The sequence below is a fragment of the Peromyscus eremicus genome, chromosome X, assembly GCF_949786415.1.
Source record: "Peromyscus eremicus chromosome X, PerEre_H2_v1, whole genome shotgun sequence".
Lineage (NCBI taxonomy): Eukaryota > Metazoa > Chordata > Mammalia > Rodentia > Cricetidae > Peromyscus > Peromyscus eremicus.
Genome location: NC_081439.1, coordinates 60,372,804 through 60,395,666, shown reverse-complemented (window position 1 = coordinate 60,395,666; position 22,863 = coordinate 60,372,804). Strand labels below are relative to the sequence as shown.

Here is a 22,863-nt window from a genome sequence, read left to right as displayed (position 1 = left end):
AGCTAATTAAAAAAACCATACAACACTCTAAGTAATAAATTTTGGGGACCAACAAGATGGCTTAGTCAATGACCTGAGTTCAAGCCCCCAGACCTACATGGTAGAATAAGACCATCGGAAAACACAGATATTTACATTAGGATTCATAACATTAGCAAAATTACAGTTATCAAGTAGCAACGAAAATAATGTTATGGTTGGGGGTCACCACAGCATGAGGAACTATATTAAAGGGTCACAGCATTAGGAAGGTTGAGAACTACTGCTATAGTGGGTTTACAAACACACTCACAGAATCTTTCTAACTCCTTTCAGGAAATGGAATTTAATTCTTTTTACCCTGAGTATGCCCTAGACTTGGTAATGCTTCCAATGAATAGATTATGATGGATATGACAACAGGTTAATTTCCAAGACTATCTCATAAAGGTCATTGTGGACTATGGGTGTGGTGGTGTCTGCCTGTAATCTCAGGACTTGAAAGGCTACAGCAGGAGGATATCAAGATGGAGACCAGCTGAGCTACATAAAATTCAAGGCCTGGCTGCTCTTCTTGAGGGCCTGGGTTTAATTCCCAGCATCCACATAGTGCTCCCAACCTTTTGTAATTCAAGTTTCAGGGGCTCCAACAGCCACTTCTGCCCTTCTTGAGCACCAGACACACATATGGTTACATGAACACGAAACACCCATACATATAAAATATTTTTTAAAATAGTTCAAGTTCAACTTACATAGTAACACTCACTGTCAAATAAGAGGGAGACGGGCTGGAGAGATGGCTTAGCAGTTAAGAGCACTGGCTGCTCTTCCAGAGGTCCTGAGTTCAATTCCCAGCACCCACATGGAGGCTCACAACCATCTATATTGGGATATAACGCCCCCTTCTGATATAGAGCTGTACCTGCAGTTAGAGCACTCATATACATAAAATAAATAAATAAATCTTTTAAAAAATAAGAGGGAGGGGAATGTGTATTTCTTTAACATACACATGGATACAAGAGAGTTCAGAGGACAACTTGTGGGAATTAGTTCTGTCCTCCCACCATGTGGGTTCCAGGGGATCAAACTCAGGACATAAGGCTTGGTGGCAAGCCTCTTTATTTGGCCATCTCACTGGCCCTATAGTTCATTTTGGAACTGGGATGTAATTCACATACTAAGAAACTCAGTCTTTCAAGTGTTTCAGTTCAGTGAGTTTTTGGTACATTAAAAAGATGTACAACCATAACAATCACAATGTTTGCAGAACATTTTCCTTTACCTCAAAAAGAAACCTCCAGCCTGGCAAGATGGCTGAGCAGGTAAAGGCACCTATCACCAAGCCTGACAACTTGAATTCAACCCGAGACTCACACAGTGGAAGGAGAAAATCATCTCCTCCAAGGTGATCTCTGATCTCCACTCACATACTCTAGCATATGCATATACATATGCAAAACAATAAATAAAAATGAAATGAAAAAATCCCCACTGTCATAATCAGTTGCACCCATTCCTTTCTACTCAGTCCCTGGAAAATATTGATTGACTTCCTATCTCTACAGATATGCCTATACTTGTCATTTAATGTAAATGGATTTATTCAATACGTGGCTTTTTATGTCTAGATTCTTATAGTTAGCATATTTTCAAGGTACATCAACAGAGTTGCACACTGACATTTCATTCTTTAATGTTCTTCATGGTTTAAACTAACACATAAAATCTCTTTAATTTTATGAAGTCTAATTTATCCATTGTTTTTGTTGTTTCTTTATTTGTGCTGAGGATCAAATCCAGGACTTGCACATGCTAAGCCAAGTACTCTACCATGCCTCACATATCCCAAGTGACATCTTATACATGCAGATAGACAATTCTCTCAGAACCATTTTAAAGCTTTATTGAGACATAGTTCACATTTATTTATTTATCTATTTGGTTGGTTGGTTGGTTGGTTGGTTGGTTGGTTGGTTGGTTTTTCCAGACAGGGTTTCTCTGTGTAACAGCCCTTGCTATCCTGGAACTGACTTCGTATACCAGGCTGGCCTCAACATCACGGAGATTCGCCTGCCTCTGCCTCCCAAGTGCTGGGATCAAAGGTGTGTGCCACCACCGCCTGGCCTATCTCACATATTTAAAGTATAAAATTCAATGGTTCTTAATATATGCATCCACATATGTAGCCATCACCACAGTTAATGTTAGAACATTTTTATCACCTCATAATGAAACCCCCTTACTATCCCTCACTAACTCCTAAACTCATCACCCTCAGGGCTAGGCAACCACTAATCTACTTTCAGTATATATAGAATTCTTCTTCTAGTTATTTCATATTACTGGAATCATATAATATGCTATCTCTTGTGACTTGGCCTTTCATTTTGCTTGTTTTCAACTTTAATCCACGTTGTAGCACATACTAATACACCATTCCTCTTACAGTTGAATAAATGTACATTTTGATTATCCACTTATTAGCTGATGGACATTTGAGTTATTTCCACCTTTAGTTCTTAGAAATACTGCTGTTATAACTATTGGTATAAATGTTGTGCTTTCGTTTCCTTTAGGTAATACCGAAGGGTGGACTTGCTGTGTCCTGTAACTCTGCTTAGCTGTCTGGGGAACTGCCAGGGTATACGCCAAAGCAGCTGTGCCACTGGGAATTTCCACCAATAGTATATGAGAACTTCACTTTCTTTACCTCCTCAGAGACACTCTGCTGCTATCTGCTTCTTATTGTGAGTGTGGAGCAGGCTTAGCATTGGGTTTTTGAGATAAGGTCTTTCTCTCCCTTTCTGGATGGCTTTGAACTTCATCATCCTAATAGCTGGGATTACAGATGGGGACTGCCAGGCTCTGGCTTTGCCTTTTCCCCTATCTAGTAAATAGGAAAAGCTATCTCATGGTGGCTTTGATCCAGACTTCCTAATTACCCATAACATTAAGCATCTTTCCATGGGCTCAAAGCATGAGTCACATCAATCTTTCTTCAAGTCACTTCTTGTCAAGGATTTTGTCACAAGCCCATTTAACAAAATCAAATTCTCTGGGATTCACATATTAGGGAGATCAGAAAAGAATGTCTGAACATAAATGAAAATTACATTAATGCAGCTGGATTTCCTACTATATTTTAAGTATGGAAAATAAACTATGAAAACATCCATTTTTTCATTTGCTTTCATTTTCAAAATTCTATTTCAATTAGGCCTCACACTCAAAACAGAGGATTTCATCTTCCTCTTACTGCTAACAAATGTATATGGACATACACACATATCTAACTAACTTTGTCATATACATAATATCCATCTTTAAAATTTCAAATGTCTTTAAAGTAAGTACAAAATCAGGACTATGTATTGTAATCTTGCACTGCATTCAGTAAAATGACTTAGGAAACAGCGCATAAGCAATTTCATATGGTATGAAAAAATGCAGGCTTTGGAAAATCACAATATCAAAGAGACAGATCTGGTATACAGCTATTAAAAAGGAGTGACTCTGAGACAAAAGCATTCAACAACACTGAGGGAAATAATTTCTAGTTATTAAAATAGTTTAGCCACTCCCTAAACACAGACAGCAATGCCATTTCTACAAGAAGAGCAGCATTGCAACTAGACCATCATCTCTGATACAAAAGCCAACATGTGCACAGCCCAGACCACTTCTTAAAGTTCATCACAGAAGCACAAACATTAGTTTTAAATTCCTGTAAGATAAGGCCTCATGGTTTGGAGGTTTCTGGATTTTTAATAAATAATCATATAGTAAAAATTCAATTCTCTTTTGGATACAGTTATATCCAGATAGGTTTTTTTAAAAGTCCTTGTGACAATCAAAGAAATAAACTAAAATCATAAGTGAATATCATTTATCTGACAAAAATTTCAAAATCTGACCATACAAGGTACTGATATAGAATGACAGTATCTTTCTTATTCATCTGACTAATATAAATGACTACAATTGCAGAAATTATGTGGCACTATCTGGTAGAGTTAAAAATATGAATATAATAGACATCAACCTCTTCCATCCTCCACTATTACCCTAGGGAGAGTCTTACAGCTGTGCTTGAGAAAGCTCACACCTGTAATCTCAACACTTGGGAGGCAGACACAGAAGGACTGCCCTAAGTTTGAGACCAATCTGGTCTACACAGTGAGTTTCAGAACAACTAGGTCTATTTAATGAGACCCTGTCAAAAAGAATAAAAGGGGGGCTTGAGAAAGAGAATGAGAATGAATGTGAACAAAAAGTCTCACTGAAGCAGTCTTCCTAATCATTAACATTTGGGAAATAACCTAAATGCCCATCAGTGGATAAATGAAATATAGGTTTGTTATAATGTCATGTCGGAGTATGATACAGCAGTTAAAATGAGTGAACTAGAGAGGTGACTCTCAGTGCAAGTGACTTCACCCCAATGGGACATTTTGCAATGTCTAGAGACACCGAGGTCAGGGGGAGGATTACTGCTCTCTAGTTAATATAGGCCAGGGACACCACCGAACAACCCGTGATGGCACCAAACAGCAGCAGCAGCACAGAGGCTGAAAACTCTGAACTAGAGCCATGAGCAACAAGATAAGCCCCCAGAAACCCCAGAATTGAGGGAGAAATGTTTCAGAAGGACACACAAATTTAAAAGTATATTCTGTTCTGTTTATATGCACACACATATAAGAAGAAACAGAGGTTGGAAAGGGAGCAGGAGTATAACTGTAGAGGAGAGCAAAAGAGCAACTCAACCCCTTAGGTGCTCACTTCTCAGGCTGGACAGTAGACACATAAGTATGTTATAGGATCTCCTCTTTCTATAGGCCTCTCATTACAGTTTTTTGTGTTTTCAGACAAGGTCTTGCTATGTATACCAGACTGACCTCAAATTCACTATGTAGCTCAGGCTGGCTTCAAACTCACAGGTGGTCTTTCTCAAGTACTAGGAGTATAAGCATGCAATAGTATGCCTGACTCCTTACTATATTTTTTCTTGAGACAGGGTCTTACTATTTAGCCTAGGCTGGCCTCAAACTCATGATCCTCCTGCCTCAGATTATCAATATAATAATTTTTTAAGATAGGGTCTCATATAGTCTCAGCTGCCTGGAACTCAGAGGTCCTCCTGCTTCTGCTTCCTAAGTACTGGGATTAAAGGGGTGAGCCACTATGCCTGGCCCTATAATAATTTTTATAGACAAATAAAAGACCATTTTAAGAAAAAACAGTGAAGGAGATGTAAGGAATGTATAGAAATCAGAAGTTACCAACACTGAAATAATTTAGTGAGATTAACAATCAGTGAGATAATTAATTCACAATTAACTCAAGCATATAAACAGTCCAAATCACCCATTTCTATAACACCAGAGCTACACAAACACACCTACTTTGTTAAATTAAAAAATTGTTTAGTTAAAACAGATGGATAAATTTCTAGCTATGCAAACAACACTGAACTAATTGCCTCCGGGGTAACTACACAATATTTCCAAATCGACTTCAATTTTCCTACCCATTTGCTTTCACTGGAAATCACTACCACTGCAATGTAAACAGACAGAAAAGGCACTGCCCTCTGTTATTATATATAACACATCCCTTTCTTTTAAATTGTGTAAGCTTCCAAAATGAAAATTAATCCTTCTACTTAATCTGCTTCCAAAATAATGAGTGCTAACTTTCTTTCGTCAGACAATTGTTATTACAGAAGGACTAGGATTCCAGATGAAACAGGTGTAAGGAGTGTGTTTTAAAACATAATTGCTCTTTTCATGTGGCTATTCCTAACAGATTAGGAGTCAATACTAAAAGAAATATTAGTAAGGTCTGAACAGCATAGAACATTTGCTTTACTGGTCATTTTTATGACTCCTACACTAGTCAGAGCATCTACAAATAATCAGTCATACGACAGCTATCCATGTATGTACCTCAGATTCCTACAGTATTGCATAGCTGAAAACCTTCACATACATCTCTCAACAATCCTGCTACATAATAAGCAAAGTGGTAAACGCCTTTAAAACAAAGGAGCTATAGCTCAGATGCAGCCACACACAGCCAAGTCAGGAAGGAATCCAGGGTTAATCACAGCATCAAAATGATTAACTTAATAGGGCAATGTTTGCAAAAGCCATAAAGCAAAACCAGACAAAGATGAAGCAATGTGGAAGAATGCTTGAAAAATATTAGTGCTCTGCAAAGAAAACAGATGAAGACAGGATCCCTAGAAATTGATAAATATTCCTCAGGTCTCTATGAACCTTTCTATCACAAGCTAAACAACTGCCATCCATGCCAGTAAGAGAGGGAGAGAGCCTGTTTCCAGTGAGCGTGAAACTTTCTTGCTTTAGACAGGGCAGCTATCATGACCTCAAGAAAGTAGGAGAAAATCAGATTGACCTATGTAACATCATGAAAGAATCAGCCACTTCCCATGACTTAAATATGAACATAATGCAGCAGTCTTAGATTCTAAGAAGACAGGCGGTTGGAATGTCTGACCCCTATCAAAACAATCACCTGGTTCAAGATTGTCAGATACAGCTTGTAGGCAAATTAAAGACTTCCTACAAGAATAGATTTTTTTCATTGTTTTTCAGTTCTAAGGACCTCACCATTAATTAACACAGCTCATCCCCAATACAGCTTTCTTCATAAAGGAACATTTAAAATTTTAGTTCTAAGACAAGGTAGTATCCCAAATCATTAAATACATATGAAAATTAACACTTTCAAAACTTAACTATTCATATAAAGTAGAAAAATGATGTTTCATATTTGTTGGTTGGTTGGGAAGAAGTAAAGTACAAAACCATAATAGAGCCAAGTATGGTGGCATAAACCTTTAATCCCAGCACTTGGAAGGCAGAGGCAGGCAGGATCTCTGAGTTCAAGGCTAGCCTGGTCTACAAGGCAAGTTCTAGGACAGCCAGGGCTGTTACACAGAGAAACTCTGTCTCAAAGAAACAAAGGGGGGGAAAAGGCTTTTTTGTTCCTAAGGCTCAGGGATGATTGCAGAAGATGGGGATGGAAAGGTTGTAAGGGCCAGAGGAACAGGAAGTTTGCTGTGAAATTGTGTGTCCTAGAAATGTCAAGGAAGCTACACCTTTTGAAGTCTCACCAACATGGCTGCCTAAACAAGACCGGAACAAGAATGACACATGCCAAAGTGGACAGGGGAAGGCCCATGACGCCTCAACATTACACAAAGAACTACAGACAACTAAGGAATGCTGAGAGTAGGCGAAATCGTCTTCCCCAGGGAAGAAAACACCAACTGGTTCTCCAATACCAAATGGTCAGTCCTGAAAACATACACACAAGTGACATTATACAGACTGAGCAGGTTGTATTCACATAACTAGTAACACAAAAAAAATTAAAGAAATCTGATGCTCTTTTCTGGCCTCCACAGGCACCAGACATGCAAGTGGTGTACATATAGACAGACAGACAGACAGACAGATAGATAGAACACATTTAATCCCAGCACTCAGGAGGCAGAAGAAGGTAGATCTCTGTGAGTTTGAGGATAGCCAGGGCTACATATTGAGACCCTGTCTCAAAACAACCAATCGGAATAGTCTTGTACTAAGAAAAACAACAAATTAAAAATAGGTAAATGGGGCTGGAGAGACGACGGTTCAGTAGGTAAAGTGCTTGTTGCACAAGCTTGAAGACCTGAGTTCAATCCACAGTATCCAAGTTAAAATGACAAGGGGGCCCATCATTGTAACCCACTCTTTTAACCCCAGTGATTCCAGAGGAAGAGGCAGGCATATCTCTGTAAATTCAAGGCCAGCCTGGTCTACATATAGAGTTTCAGGCCAGCTAGAGACTCACAGTGAGATCCCATCTCAAAAACTAAAAAGAGAGGGGAGGAAGGCAAGCACAGTGATGTTCACTTGTAATCCCACCACTAAGGAGGCAGAAATCCCTGAGGCTCACTGGCCAAATAGTTTAGCCTCATCAGCAAGGCACAGGTCCCAGCGAGACACTGTCTCAAACAACAAGGTGGAAAGAGCCGAAGGAACAGCACTCCAAGTTGAAGTCTGACCTCCACATCTCACATGTGACAGGGTGGCATACATAAAAAATTGGGCCAATGTCCTCAATAAAGAAGATATACACAGGGCAAATAAATACGTGAAAAGATGTTCTTCCTACCATTCTGGAGGCTGAGGCAAGAGGATGCTGAGCTTGAGGGAAACTCCACCTCATCAACCAAACCCTGTCTCGGGGGGAAAAAAAACGGTTGGATGCTTCTTTAATTTACAGGACAAGGAAAAGGCTAGGATCAGTAGGAGGCCAGAAATCTTGATTTTTCCCAGCATACGGACCAAAAGCTGAAGAGGATGATGCAAATGCCTATGAAGCAAGCCCCTCTGGAATTCCCTTAAATACATGGAAAATTTTCAACAATTCCATAAAATATTCATAGGCACTATATGGGCATGCGCTCCTGTAGGTGCACATGTGGAAGCCTGAAATCTACTTTAGTTATCATCTATCACTCTCCACCTTAATTTTTGAAGACAAGCTCTCTCATTGAACCTGATGACCACTGTCTTGGCTAGGCTATTTGGCCAGCAAGCTTCTGGGATCCTCTGGTCTGCATCCCAGAACTGAGGTTACAGGCACATGCCACCATGGCTGGCATTTGTGTGGGCTCTTGGGATCCAAATTCAAGTCTTTATGCTTCCACAGCAAACATTTTACTCACTGGGTCACTGTTCAGGCGCCTAGAACTGCATAGAAACATTTGAACAGAAAAACTGGACATCAAGAGTCAGAAGGAAGAAAAATAAATTGTACAAAAGATAAACTACAGAATGAAAACCAATCTAATAGCGTGCAGTCCTCATATGAAAGCTAATGCAAGGAGCTAACTCAGTATTTTAGAGACAATGACAGATTTGCATGCTCTGTTTAACCAAAAATAAGCCAGGCCTTAAACGGGGGACAGGGCAGGCTGCAGAGTGGGATACTGACAAGGCTGAAGAACTCAGCAACCAGCCAAGATGGAAGCTAAAATTCAAAAAGAAAGAGAAGGGAGGAGGAGGAAGAAGATAAGAAGACGACGACGACGACGACGATGACGACGATGACAAGAAAGAAACGGAAAGTGGATGGGGACTTGACACAAAGAAGAAATGGAAAGCCAAAGGCTACATAGAAGAAAGTAGCCTTAGAAAGTTCTTAAGACATCTGTACACTGGTGTGCTTAGCTTACCAAAAAGATTTCCCCACTTACACACATACAGTACAAAATCAATATAAAATCAATTTTGCTTTTTATCCCTTTGGTGTATCATAGTCTGTGAGGGCCCTCTTGCCTGCTCTTGGCATGACTGCATTTTTTCTAGAATTAGGGGGTGTGTGAATATGTGGGTGTGTGAGAGAAAGAGAGGCACCTACATGTGGAGAACAGAGGTTGACATCAGGTGTCTTCCTCAATCTCTCTACACCTTATTTTTTTGTGACAGGGTTTCTCACTAGACCAGAAAGCTCAATGATTCAGCAAGGTAGGCTTTTTGGCCAATGAGCTCCAGAGACATGCCTGTTTCTGCCCCATAGCACTGGGATTACAAACACATGCTGCCTGGCCTTTATATGTACAGAAAGCACTCCACCTAGCTGGGCGGTAGTGGTACACACCTTTAGTCCAGCACTCTGGAGGCAGAGATCTCTGAGTTCGAGACCAGCCTGGTCTACAGAGTGAGTTCCAGGACAACCAGGGCTATAGAGAGAACCATTGTCTCGAAAACAAAACAAAATAAAACAGAAAGCACTCCACATGAAGTACTGGGCTTAATTCCTAGTACTGCATAAACCAACTGGGCATGGTAGAGCATGCCCTTAACTCCAGCACTAGGGAAGTGGAGGCAGAAGGATTAGAAGCCCAAGGTCATCCTTGAGTACATAATGAATCTGAGGCCAGCCTGGACTACATGGCCTTGCCTTAAAAAGAGAGAGAAAATATAACTTCTGTTTATAATGAATTCATCATAAATACAAAAATTCCCTATTATTACTAACTTCATAACATTCCAGGGGTGGCAGTGGCAGTAATCCCAAGAAAGCCATGCTAGTGAAAAGGTCCTTACCACTCTCTTCCCAGGGTGTGACTTTGTTCTGTTCTGGCTTCATTGGGTTCTGAAGCAAGGCAAGCTGACCATCCTTTATGTTGATTCTGTAAGCAATCTAATCAGCCACCAATACATTCCTTTTCTGGTTAGGTGAGTGAGCACTGTTTTATGTTGCTGCAAACAAGAACCAAGCCTAATACATGTGCAGTAAATAGCAGGTGGCCATTACAAACAAGGATGTAGAGGTCTACTTTCATGCAGGGAAAAAGTTCAGGAAACTAAGTGAGAAAAAGCAAATTCCACTCTGATCAAAGTTCTCTTAAGCAACCTCCAGCAGTTTAGTGAATGTTCTGGCTTTCATCACCGAAATTTTCAGGTTCTCATAGTGTGCTTAACTTCTAGGGGCTGTTACTGGAATGCACAGTCCTCATTCCATCAGAACTGTCAGCACACTAACAATTGGTTGTGTTTGACCTTCAAGCTCTTTGTGTCCACTGACCTTCTCATAATTGTGCAATTTAATTAAATATTATGTAAACTGTTAAAATAAGAACATAAAAGATTTTTCTCCCTCTGAAAACAAAGGTGAATGCTTTAGAATCAGTTGGTAAAGGTGAATGGCAAAGTTACTGCCTAAACAGCTGTACAAAAATCAATTTAACAATCTGAAAGAATTCGGACATCGTAAATTTGCTTCCTTTTAATAAAGCAGTTCTCAACTTGTGCGTTGTGACTTCTTTGGCAAACCTCTGTCTCCAAAAGTATTTTATTATGATTCATAACAGTAACAAAATTATAGTTATGAAGTAGCAATGAAAATAATTTTATGGTTTGGGGGGTCACCACAACATGAGGAACTGTATCAAAGGGTCACAGCATAAGGAAGGTTGAGAACCACTGTTTTAATACAACCAAACTAGAAACTGGCGGTCTAGAATGAAACAATCAGTATGGTTTATGCAAGAAAGAAAATGATGGGGGCTGCAGAGATGGCTCAGAGTGGTTAAGAAAACTGGCTGCTCTTCCAGAGGACCCGGGGTCAGTCCCAGCACCCACATAGTGGCTAATAAACTTCTATAACTGATCTGATGCCCTCTTCTGGCTTGCCTAGACACCAGGCACACACATGGTACACAGACATACATGCAGGCAAAACATGAAATGAAATAAATAAAATAAAATAAAAATAACTAAACCATTTTTAAAAGAAAAATGAAGATTTCTAAAGGATTCATACACAAAGGCCAAAAAAAAAAAGAAAAGAAAAAGAAAAAGAAAAGCCTTGGCCCTGCATATAAATATTGTTAAATAAATGAATGAAAGTTTTAGGTTTATAAAAAATGATTAAGCTTAGCCAGGCATTTTGGCACATGCCTGTAATTCCTATACTTGGAAGGCGCAGGCAGAAGGATCAAGAATTCAAGGTCGATCATAGCTATACAGTATGTTCCAAGCCAGCCTAGGCTACATTACGTTTCAAAATAAGAAAATCTGTAAGTCTAGTTCCAGGGAATCTGATACCCTCTTCTCAGTCTCCTCCAAGGGCTCCTGCACACATGGTGCACAAAATGTCATCCAGCTTCACACATAAATACATAAATATAAATAAATAACTTTTCATCTTATTCTTCTCATCACAGACTTTTGCTTCATTTGTGTTCTATAAGGTCCTGAACTGAAACAGCCTCCTAAAAATGACAACAATCCATATGTTATACTACTGATTTCCAAGTTGTAGCCATTCAGAATACTCAAAAGGAAAATTATTTTCCTCACATACAGGTTTGGATGATATCTGTTCTTTCTCTAAAAATATCTGTAGGCTATAGTAAAAATTCTATTTCCTGAGAAATAAAACAATTCTAAAATACAAATAAGATAAAACATCATTCTAATACTTATGTGTATAATTTAGTGACATTAAATACATTCACCTTGTTATGTAATGGCCACCACTATCTATCTCTAGAACCTTTTCATCATTTCAAACTAAAACTCCTTACCCACAAAGCAGTAAGTTCAATTCCTCCTCCAAATGTCCTTGGTAATCAATGCTCTAATTTATATCTCTATGAATCTGACCACTCTGGGCTACCTCATATAAGTAGAATCGAACATTATTTGTCCTTTTGTGGCTGTCTTCTTTCACCTAGTATGTGTTGACAGTTCATCCATATGGTGCATGTTAAAATTTAGGGTTTTTTTAGAGCTTAAACACACACACACACACACACACACACACACACACACACACACACACTACGCTCACGTGCACACACTGCTCCACTCTATATACACACCACATTATCTGTTTATCTGAGAAAGCCAGTACCACTGAAGAAGACCTCACCAGATTATTTAAGTGTGACCTTGTTTGCTCTGTTTTATCCTCTTTGGGTTATTGCTCATGTTCTAAATCTAGCTAACCATCCTTCCTGTTGACTCTATAAGCAATCTAATAGCCTACCAATAAATTCCCTTTGGGTTAGGTGAGTCAAAACAAATTGGGTTAGATGAGTCAAAACCTTTGTGTTCCTTCTACTTTTAAACTATTGTGAATAATGCTATAATAAATAGTTGTATATAAGCATCTGTTCGAGTCTCTGTTTTTAATTTGGTTGGTGTATGTCCAGAATGAGAATTGATGAATCATGTGGTAACTGTGTTTAGTTTTTAAGGATCTCCCATACTGTTTTCCACCATGACTGGGCCATATTAAACGTTACCAAAAATGCACAGGGGTTCTGCTTTCTCCATATGCTCATCAACGTTGTTACATCTGGATGTCAAGTAACATGCTTTGGTTATACATCTCAGAAATGTCAAAGACAAATGGATAATCAAAACTAAAATATGACCGGGCATGGTGGTGGATGTCTTTAATCCTAGCACTCTAGAACTCTGTGAGTTCAAAACCAGTTTGGCCTAGAATACATGGTGAGTTTCAGGCCAGTCAGGTCAGAGAGGAACTTTTTCAGCTGAAAAAGAACTAAAATATGAATAAAACACAAAGGAATATATTTTACTATTAGTCATTTCCTTTCTTATATAATATAAATACAAATGTAACTTCATTTATAATGTAGTTTATAATTTTTCTTGATAATTTTTGGCTTACTTGAAATACGGTCTCTCTCTATGTAGCTTGGGCTCACCTGGAACTTGTTATGTAGTCCCAAACTGACCTTGAATTTGTAATCCTCCTGCCTCAGCCTCCTTAGGGCTGAAATTACAGGTGTACACCACCACAAATACCTTATTATAGTTTAAATGTGAAATATAATAATAATAGCTTTGAATTTTAGTTCATAACTAGAAAGTATTAGCCAAGTAATAATGAAGCAATATTGACCATGAGTACAGCAAAGTAAAAAGACTAGTTAAGATGATATGGACCATATCTAGAATCTACAATTAACTTATCACCCTTAACAACCTGTTATATCTGTCACAAACAGCAATTCACATGCAAAGCCAAACCCATTAGAATAACAGCAGATTTATCAACAGAAACTAAAATCCAGGAGCACATGGGATGATGTACTTCAACCTCAGAAAGAAAATTACTACCAAACCAGATTAGCATACCCAGCAGAAGTCTCCTAATGAAGGAGAACTAAAAAGCTTTCTTGATTGGCTAGGTGTGGTAGCATACGCCTTTAATCCCAGCACTTGAGAGGCAGAAGCAGGGGGATCTCTGTGAGTTATAGGACAGCCTGGTCTACATAGAGAGTTCCAGGATAGCCAGGGCTGCGTAGTAAAACAAGTTCCAGGACTACACAGAGAAACTCTGTCTGGAGAAACAGCTTCCATGATAAAAAAAGAAAAAATATAGGAATTCATTACCACTAACCCAGCACTTCAGAAGACACTTGAAAACACATCCAGGCAGCCACAGGAAAATGACAGAACAAAAAAATGATAGAAATTACTACGTATCTTTCAATAATACCTCTGAGTTAACGGTCTGAAGTTTCCAGTCAAGACACAGATCAGTCAACTAGTCACAAATATTGACAAAAAAAAATGTGTTGTCTCTAATAAATATATCACTGGCAAAGATATATATACAGCTTTGGGGTAAAAAGACTGAAAAGATACTCCAAGCAAATCAAGCTCAAATAGCTATACTAAATCTAACAAGGTATACCTCAAACCAAAATTAGTAAAAAAAAAAAAAAAAAATTTAAAATATCATATCATCAAGGAAACAATCTACCAAGAGGAGATAACAATTCTAAATATATATATACATTAAGTACTGGTACACACTACTAGAAAAAACAAACACTACTAAATAGAAACGCACAGATTGACTATAAGATTGTACAAGTGTGTGACTTCAATGCCCCACTTCCACCAATAGACAGGGTAATAGACCAAAAAAAAAACTTAACAAATAAACGCACAAGTTAAATGACACTGTAGATCAAATGGACTTAATAGAATTTACAGAATTTATCCCAATGGCTACAGAATATAGTCTTCACAGCAGCCGATGGAACTTTCTTTAAGACAGGACCATCTTTTAGAATATAAAGCAAATCTTAACAAGTACAAGAAAACTGAGGTGGTCAAGCTATACACACACACACAATCACACATACACTGTAGCTAGAGTTTTCCTGCCTGGCCCACCTCAGGACAAATCTCTCTCACCTGCCAGTCCCACAGCCGCCCAGACCCGACCAAGTAAACACAGAGGCTTATATTGCTTACAAACTGTATGGCCGTGGCAGGCTTCTTGCTAACTGTTCTTATATCTTAAATTAATCCATTTCTATAAATCTATACCTTGCCACGTGGCTCGTGGCTTACCGGCATCTTCACAAGCTGTTTGTCATCGTGGCGGCTGCAATACACCACTGCTCCCCATTCATAACCCTGCTTACTTCTGCTATTGCAAGTTTCTGGGCCAAAAATGATGCATCTCCAGAGAGCCCTCTAGATGCTTCAGTTGGGTCAAGATTGTGAAAGACTCACTATGCCTTATCTTTGATGATGCCCATCCCATGCTGTCTGTGCCCATTAACTGGCAGAGATCTTGCCCATTTCCTCTCTGTAGACTTGGGGTCCAGGCACCACGCCCACAACAATTCCCTAGACATGTGGACTGGACTATAGGCCACATTCCCAGAGGACACAATCAGAGGAAACCTTCCATACTTCTGGCAGGCCAAGTAGTGTAAGGCTGGGTGGGGTATCGCCACATAATAAACTATCTTCCAGCTGATATATCTGCTCGCATTACTGTGGCTGTGCCAGTGTCAGAGGTAGACTGTCTATTAGAGTACAGAGTGGAACCCATATTACAAGAATATGAAAAGGCTTAGAAATACCATGTTTATATTCAGAGTACTTGCATAGAAGAATTCTCAATGGAGCCATTGTTGACTATTTCTGACCAGAGAACAACTTTGATTTGATCCTTTATACTCACTTATTTGAGTAATTCAAAGCAATTAGAAGAAGCTAAAACACAACTGCATTATGATACTCAATCTTGATTATCAACTTGATAGGATTTGGAATCACTATGGAAACATACCTCTGGATATACTTGAGACTATTTCCAGAAACGTTTAACTGAAGAGGAAGGTCTACTCTAAATGTAGGTGGCACCATTCCACGGGCTATGCTTCCAGGATTAATAAAAAGGAAAAAGAAAGCTGAGCACCAGCATTTCTCTCTCTCTAATTCCTGACTGTGGCCACAAAGGACCATCTGCCTGATGCTGAAATGCTCTGTACCTTCAAACTGTCAATCAAAACAAATCCTCACCGGGTGTAGTGGCACGTGCCTTTAATCCCAGCGCTTGGGAGGCAGAGGCAGGCAGATCTCTAAGTTCCAGGTCAGCCTGGTTGAGTTTCAGGACAGCCAGGGCTACAAAGAGAAATCCTATCACAAACAAACAAACAAACAAACAAACAAGCAAGAAATACAAAAAAGGACAAACGACTTGAATGGACATTTCTCAAAAGAACATAGGCAAATGGATAAGATTATGAAAAAATGTTCACCACTAACCATCAGGAAATGTAAATCAAAATAGTCAGATAACATCTTATGCCAACCAGAAAGGCTATTACCAAAAAGGAAGAACTACTGCTAACAGGGTTAGGTGTGTGCCTCAGTGCTTCTCAGGCATACTATAAAAATAAAATAAGATGAAGCAAAATAACAAATAGAAGACTGAAAAAAAAAGGGACACTTAAAGACTTCTAGTGAGAATATTAGTATAGCCATCCAAGGAAAGTCATATAGAGATGTTCCATAAAAAACTAAATATCAAAAAAAGAAAGAAACTAAACATCCAGACTAGAGTGATGGATCAATGATTAAGAGCATGTACCACTTTTGCAGAGGACCCAAGTTTGCTTCCCAGCACCCATGTTGGGATGTTCACAATCACCTCTACCTCCAGGTCCAGGGGATCTGACACCTTCTTCTAACCTATAATGGTATCTATACTCAACCCATACACAGGCATACATAATTTAAAATTTTTTAAAAAACAAATTATTAGAAAGGCTTCATGATATCCACCTATAATCTGAATCCCAGGACTCAGGAGGCTGAGGCTGGAGGATTGCAATTTTGAGGCCAGCTTGATCTACATGACACCATATCTCAAAACAAACAAAAAAAGAATGTGATTGAGGAAGGAAGGACAATTCAGAAGGAGAAAGAGAAAGAGTAAACAAATAACACCAAGGTTGTTTGATAAAGCCTCAAAAATCATATTATTTTATAGTTACCTAAGTTATACACGATCGATATATATCTTAAAGGAAGTTATGCCACTTAGGCTGACAATGCCCTGTATAAGAACCATAGAATAAAAGGGCCTAACTCCACTTTATCACTTATTATGATGTAAAAATTTTGCATACAAACTTTTATTTGGATGTGAAAAGCCTCTAACTCTGCTCAATCTTACCATACATGTAATTTATTTTAAATCACACATTTTGATTGACAGTCAAATTCAAGAGTTAAACCTTCATTTGTCTTTTCTGCCTCCAGTGCCACCATGATACCTATGGTGGTTTGAGAAAAAATGGCTCCCATAGGCTCAGATATTTGGATGCTTAGTGACCAGGGAGTGGAACTGTTAGGGAAGGATTAGGAGGTGTATCACTGGAAGTGGGCTTTGAGGTTTAAAAAGCCCATACCAGTCTCTCCCTGTCTCTGCTTGCTACCTTCAGGTCAGAATATAAAGCTCTCAGCTACTTCTCCAGCACCATGCCTGCCTGCCAGCCTGCCTGTCACCACGATCGCCACCCTAATAATAACGGATTAACCTCCTGAAACTGTAAGCAAGTCCCAAATTAAATGATTTTTTTTACAAGTTGTCTTGGTCATGTCACCTTGTCACAGCAATAAAACAGCAACTAAGTACCTATGAAAAAGCTTTTAGAAGGGGGTAAGGGGCAACATTGGAATTGAATTTCATTCTTGACTACACGGATCCTGAAGAACAGAAGATGAAACCACATACTGCAAATTTCAAACACTTTCTCCAAGAAACAATCAAAGTGAATGGAAGAACTGGAAATTGTGGTGGAGGGGTTATAACCATCAAAATGAACAACAGCAAAATTACCATAACATCTGAGATGCCTTTTCCCATTGAAATATCTTAGCAAAAACATTTTTAAAAAATATCTACTTATTTATATTTTATATGTGTAATGTTTACCTGCATGCATCATCTGCATACCTGGTACCTGTGGTGGTCAGAAGAAGGGGTAGGATCCCCTAGAACTGGAGTTACAGATGTTTGTGAGCCACCATGTGGGTACTTAGAACCAAATCTAGGTCCTCTGCAAGAGCAGCAAGTCCTCTTAACTGTTGAGCCATCTCTCCAATCTCCCAAAAACATATAAAGAAGTATAAGCTGCCGGGCGGTGGTGGCGCACACCTTTAATCCCAACACTCGGAAGGCAGAGGCAGGTGAATCTCTGTGAGTTCGAGGTCAGCCTGGGCTACAGAGTGAATTTCAGGACAGGCTCCAAAGCTACACAGAGAAACCCTGTCTCAAAAAATCAAAAAAAAAAAAAAAGTATAAGCTATATGACTGGTTATAAGTAGTCATCAATGGCAGAGTACAAGTTAGATTAATTTCCAATTAACAAGAGTGAAAATGAGGTTTAAAATTAGTTTACCTGGTATATTTTGTTTGAATTCATAAGTGAATTTAAGAACAAAAAATTTAAAAAATAAAGCTATTACTTGAAATTCTGAAGGAAATCTAATCTGCAGCCTTAGAAATATAACAATATAGGATTTTAACACAGGTCTTTAATTCTTTTTTTTTTTTTTTTTTGGTTTTTCGAGACAGGGTTTCTCTGTGTAGCGTTGCGCTTCTCCTGGAACTCACTTGGTAGCCCAGGTTGGCCTCGAACTCACAGAGATCCGCCTGGCTCTGCCTCCCAAGTGCTGGGATTAAAGGCGTGAGCCACCACCGCCCGGCCTGGTCTTTAATTCTGAATTACATTTGTGTGTGTGTGTGTGTGTGTGTGTGTGTGTGTGTGTGTGTGTGTGTGTGCATGTGTATTCCACGGCATGTGTGTGACAGTCAGAGGACAGCTTGCAGGAGTCTTTTCTCTCCTTCTGTCATAGGATCAATGTCAGCTCATCAGGATAGCTGGCCCCTTTACCTACTAAGTAAGCCATTTCCCTGGCCTCTTAGTATAGGTCTTTAATAAAAGGCAACAGATAGCCGGGCAGTGGTGGCGCACGCCTTTAATCCCAGCACTCGGGAGGCAGAGGCAGGCGGATCTCTGTGAGTTCGAGGCCAGCCTGGTCTCCAAAGCGAGTTCCAGGAAAGGCGCAAAACTACACAGAGAAACCCTGTCTCGAAAAACCAAAAAAAAAAAAAAAAAAAGGCAACAGATAAACCTCTTGTCTGAGAACAATATTACACTGAGGCCATGGAAGAGAAAAGAACTTGGACAGCTTTTGATGTTTCAATTTGTGATAGGATGTAAGTTGGAACTTACAACTTATCATTTCTGTGTTGACCTACTGAGATAATTTGGCAAATTACCCTTCTGCTACCACTTAGCTCTGTAATTCTTGGCAATTAAATATACTGGCCTACAGAACTCTGGCCCAGAAACACAACATGAAGAGTTGTCATGCCAGATTGACATTAAGCACTAATCAACTAAATTGGTTATCTAAAATATAGGTTAAGAAAATTTTAAGAAATCAAAAATAATTAACCTTCATTAGCCTACTATCAGGAATGTCATGGGCTAGAGAGTCGGCTCAGCAGTTAAGAGCATTTGTTGCTCTTGCAGAGGACCAGAGTTTGGTTCCCAGCACCCACTTGGTGGCTTACAACCATTTGTAACTCCAGTTCCAGGGGATCTGAAGCCCTCTTCTGGCACAATCTTTGAGAGCACTAGACATGCAGTGTACATACATACACTCATACATATAACAATAAATAAATAAATAAATCTACAAAAAAAGAATGGCATGATTGTCACAAAGACTGTGTAGCCCTGGATGTCCCAGAGCCCACTAATGTAGACCAGGCTGGCCTAGAACTCACAGAGATCTACCTGCCTCTGCCTCCTGAGTACTGAGATTAAAGGTATGCGCCACCATGACCCAATTATATGCAGTTCTTTTAAAGAACATGATCAAGCAAAGGTTCAGAGTTGGAAAGAAAGAAGAGACTACAGGAAAGAAAGAGGGGGAAAAGAATAGCTAGGCATTTATGGTCCCAACACTTGCCAGGCAGTGGTAGTACACTCCTTTAATCCCAGCACTCAGGAGGCAGAGGCAGGAGGATCTCTGTGAGTTTGAAGCCAGCCTACTCTACAAAGCAAGTTCCAGGACAGGCAGGACTGTTATACAAAGAAACCCTGTCTCAACAAAAAAGAAAAAAGAAAAAAAAATAATCCCCGAACTCTGGAAGTGGAGGCAGGAGGATCAGGATTTTAAAAACAGTCCTCTAGCCCAGTGGTGGTGGCGCACTCCTTTAATCCCAGCACTTGGGAGGCAGAGACAGGAGGATCTCTGTGAATTAATTCAGCTGGCTATGAGGCCAGCCTGGTCTATAGAGAGATTCCAGGACAGCCAGGGTAGCCACACAGAGAAACCCTGTCTTAAAAGCACCAACAACAGCAACAAAAAAGGAACAACAAAAATCCCAGTCTTCTAAACAGCTAGCTCACAGCCAGCCTGGGCTACATGGAACCTTGTTTCAAGAAAAGTGAAGAGTGAAGGGGAGATGGTTCAATTAGTAAAGTGCTTTGCCTCACAAGCATGAATGTCTGAGTCTGATGCCCAGCACCTACATAAAAAGTCACAGCCAACAGCAGCATGGACCTGTAATCCAGTGCTAGGGAGACAGAAACAAAGGACCTATGGGACTCACTGGCAAGTTAGCCTACTTTAGGGAGCTCCAGAGACATCTTGTTGGAGAGCAACTGAAGATAACACCCTACATCAACTCTGGTCTCTATGTGCACCTATGTATATATGCACACACATAAAGGGAAAAAGAAAGCATAAGAGAGGATTGATTAGGCTGGAGATGGCTCAGCAATTTAAAAGGGTACGCACTGCATTTTCAGAGGACCCAAGTTCAGTTCACAATACCTCTGTCAGGAGGCTCACAATCCCTGTAACCTTAGCTCCAGAGGATCCGATGTACTCTTCGTACTTCTATGGGTACCTGTACTCACATGGAATACCCAACCCACACAGAGACAAATATATATAATTAAAAATCAAATAAATATTTTTAAAAGAGATAGAGGGCTAGTAAAAGGAATTATATTAGTGCTGGACTAAAACAGTGCTGAGCACTAAAATAACGAGCAGAATGTGATTTAATAATATTTTTTAAATGTCTAAGTTTTTGGAGGCAGGGTCTCACGGAGCCCAGGCTGACTACAAATGACCTAAATATCTGAGAACTTCCTGATCCTCCTCTCTCTACCTTCATAGTGCTGTGATCACAAAGTGCTCCACCACCCCCAGTTTCTGTGCTGTCAGAAAGTCAACCTAGGCCATTCTAGGCAGGCATGCTAGCAACTGACCTACATCCCCCAACCCTCTGTAAGGTTCTTTAACCTTACATTTGTAACAGAAGAACAAAAGAAAACTGGAAATATAGTCTTCTTCAATTATAGGAAAATTTAAAACAAGAAGATGCAACAAGATTACAGTTAGTTTTCAAAGCCAATGAAAATCCAATTGTAATCAGAAAAGAGAACAAGCCAGATTCAACTGTCTGATTGAGAGTCTTACAGATGAGAAGAAGAAAACCCCTCATATTCTAATTTGACTTTGGCAGTGTATGTGAGTTAAAAAATACCATAACCAAGAATTAAATCATCTCCCAAACTAGGAATACATGCAATCTATAAAATAGAGAACAAGGCATAAAAAAAAGTTATATGAAACCCCGCACATTAGCAATCACAGAGGTTCATATATTAAATGAAGATTTTAATTAGAATATGATGGTTTGGAGTTGAGAGTATACTTTTTTTAATTTATTTCTTTATTATGTATACAGTGTTCTGTCTACATATATGCCTGCTCGCCAGAAGAGGGCACTAGATCTCATTATAGATGGTTGTGAGCCACCATGTGGTTGCTGGGAATTGAACTCAGGACCTCTGGAAGAGCAGCCAGTGCTCTTAACCTCTGAGCCATCTCTCCAGCCCCAAGAGTATACTTTTTTATCATTATCATTACTTTTATTATTTTGAGATAGAGTCTCACTGTGTAGTACTGGTTGGCCTGGATCTCACTATGTAGATCAGACTTGTCTAGAATGCACAAAGATTCGTCTGCCTCTGCGTCCTGAGTGCTTCAAAATACTGAACAATCCAATTAAACTAAACAGAGAATTCTCAAAAGAAGAATCACAAATGGCTGAAAGACATTTAAAGAAATGCTCAATATCCTTAATCATCAGAGAAATGCAAATCAAAATGACTCTTGAGATACCACCTTACACCTGTCAGAATGGCAATGATCAAAAACACTAATGACAGTCTATGTTGGAGAGGATGCGGAGCGAAGGGAACACTCCTCCACTGTTGGTGGGAGTGCAAACTTGTACAACTACTGTGGAAATCAGTATGGCGGTTTCTCAGAAAATTGGGAATCGAACTACCTCAAGACCCAGCCATACCACTCTTGGGCATATACCCAAGGAATGCTCAATCATACCACAAAGAAACATGCTCAACTATGTTCATAGCAGCACTATTTGTAATAGCCAGAACCTGGAAACAACCTAGATGCCCGTCAACCGAAGAATGGATTAAGAAAATGTGGTACATATACACAATGGAGTACTACTCAGTAGAGAGTATACCTTTTAACTCAATTCAATGTCAACAAATTCCAATAACTCTCTCTCTCATGGGCAAAAGAACTAGCAATAACATGTTATTTGGTAACTACGGTCTTGGGTTCATTTTAACCTGTTTAAAAGTGATCAAACCAACAGACCAACTTTTTGTCCATGCTTTCCACAGAAAAGGTCCAAAATCCTGCAAATGTACTTGGTCATTTCCATTTGAGACCTATGACATGGTGACATTGTTCCCAGAGGGAAAAATTCTGTTAATGTAATATACTTACCTAATAAACTGTGGGAGCCCACAGAGGTTTCCTAGTGAGATCTGAGCTCCCTTTACCAGAAGAGCTGCATAAGGGGATGGTGTTTGGAAACATCTGCTCTTGGCTGTGTTGGGGAGGAGGTCTTTTGCTCCACCCCTTGGCATTC

At 39.5% G+C, this 22,863-nt stretch overlaps 1 protein-coding gene across 1 annotated transcript in view; it reads right to left on the bottom strand.

Annotated features, from left to right (window-relative positions):
• The window catches only part of Atp7a (ATPase copper transporting alpha), a 115,540-nt gene that overhangs the window by 63,994 nt on the left and 28,683 nt on the right, over window positions 1-22,863 (bottom strand). The window lies entirely within an intron of this gene.